Here is a 2,252-nt window from a genome sequence, read left to right as displayed (position 1 = left end):
GTAAACCTCAGGCCTGCCCCTCCCCTCGCGCACCGGCTTTTCCGACTCCAGGAGGGAATGTTTGCTTAGTGGCCGGGGCGGCGGTGGGGCCCTGGTTTTCTAGAACCTGCCTCTGTCCCGGTGCCTTGCCCTCACTTGCAGGTCTGGGAAGTGTGCTGATCACTGAATTGTTTCGCTCCTTTTAAATATTAAGAGGAAGAGCGGGTTGGGCTGCAAAGTTGTGCGGTACTCTCTTGTCTCCCTCCCGTAACTCCACCCCCGCCGCGTGTCTCCCCCCACCTTCCTGGGGTCGGAGCAGGAGCCCTGAGCAAGCCGGTCAGTCCCTCTGGCCTGTGACCTGACAAGACAGCTAATGCCCAAAACAGTTTGCTGGAAGGGTTGTTCTTAGCATAGGTGAAAAGCCAATTCTGAGCGCAGGGGAGGGTGTTGGGGAAGTGGGCTGGAACCAGATGAGTTGTGGATCCAACCCACCGGCTAGGTTTGCTTTCAAGCTTCCAGAAGCCCTTCTCAGGTACAGAGGCCTCTCCCAAGAAGGCAAGTCTTACCCCACCTCATTCCCTGCCCAGGCAGGGGTGAGGTTGGGGTATGGAGTGCCTGGCCACCCAATGGGAATTTGGGAAGAGGCCTGCCAGCCCTGATGACCTTGGAAACGTAGGGCAGTTTTCTGAGAAGGGGCTCCCTTTTCACCCCATCTCACTTTGGAACGGGATCCGCCCTCAAAACAAAGCAAGGCCCTTGGGGCAGATGACTGGGCCCTTTCAGCCTCCAGGATCCCTGGGGCCTTCAGCTTGAGTCGCTTGGGCACCGCCTAGCTGGACCAGCTTGAGTCGCTTGGGCACCGCCTAGCTGGACGTGGGGCAGCTAGATTGGAGGTCCAGATCTTGAGTACCCCCTCCTGCCCGCCCCCGAGACAGACGGTGGGGGTTGGGTACTGCGACACAACCAGCCAGCAATGGCTAGAAGGGAAGTTTTGTGAGACGTGTGCTGTTTTCCAGGACTCCAGGTACTGGGTCTTCTGTACACAACCCCCCCACCCCCATGGCCTCCACCCAGTTTAATGACCCGTAGGCATATAAGCCTTTATAAATTCCCGGTTTTCACCAAAAAATGACATCTGGGAAGTCATCCCTTGTGGATACTGCCCACCCACTGTCCAGAGAGATCCGGGATGAATGGACTGTGGGGGAGTGTCTAGCTCCTCCCCTCCCCTTGAGCTCCTGCTGGGCCTTCAGAGCCACTTTCAACCTTCAGAACCTTCCTTCTCAGAGCTGCAAGAGTCTAATGGGCCAGAAGCCGCTTTGCCACCTGCCAGATGTGTGACAAGCCACTCCCTGGCACCCCGCCCCGCACTCTCCTCTCAATGGGCGTGACCACCCCTCGGGCACATCTCACTATAACATCCAGATGAAGCCCAATCTAGAATGTTCCTCGCACAAGCCTGCCTCTCACAAGTGCCCAGCAGTCAGCCTCTCCTTTCCTGATGCTTCCCCTCTGAACCTTAATCCTGTCAGCTAACGGGGCCCAGACTCTTCTAGAAGCTGCGTCTCTGACCTTTCCATTCTGTTTTACAGTTATCAGAATAACCTTATGCTCTGGGCCTTCACCTCTGCTTTTCCTTCTTCCTCCAACATCCTGGCCTTCCTGTGACCAACTTTTTTACACAATCTGCCTTGCCTCAAAGCTCAGCTCCAGGGTCCCTCTGTCCTCACCTTCCCCAGAAAGAAGCCGGGGCTCTGCTCCTTTCCCCTCAGCTCATCATGCGCTCGCTGATGTGTCTTCACCCTTGTGTATCTTCATCAGGCCTGTTGCCTCCCCTGGTAGACCGCGCCTTCCGTAAGAGGGGGGCATGTCTCACTCATCGTGGGTCCCCAGTGGCTATCCCAGAGTCTGTCAGGCGGTAGCTCCACTGTTTCAAGGTCAGGACAGCATCAGCAAGAGCTGAGATGCAGCCCCCGGAGGGCCATCCAATACTTGACCTTCCCCTCACAGCAGGGGCCTTGCAAACGGTGTGCACCTGCCCTGCTCACCGCAGGAGGCCTTCCTGGGAAGCGCAGTGCCCTCCAAAGTCTACCTCCCCAGGGCCAGCACTGCCCTATACCCCTAGTCCTGGCTTGGGGCACTGGGTGGTCGGGGGAAGCTAGAGGTCAGCTGTGCTCCTCAGAGAGATTTCCCTTGACCTGGCCCCAGTGAGGCAAGAACAGTCCCTCACTGAGCTGAGGGTGGGACTCTTGGCTCCCTGACAGGTGGGTGCC

This window comes from Suricata suricatta, chromosome 17 (assembly GCF_006229205.1).
Source record: "Suricata suricatta isolate VVHF042 chromosome 17, meerkat_22Aug2017_6uvM2_HiC, whole genome shotgun sequence".
In the NCBI taxonomy this organism is placed as follows: Eukaryota; Metazoa; Chordata; class Mammalia; order Carnivora; family Herpestidae; genus Suricata; species Suricata suricatta.
The sequence above is the reverse complement of the archived record's forward strand: the minus strand, read 5'-3'. Positions refer to the sequence as shown.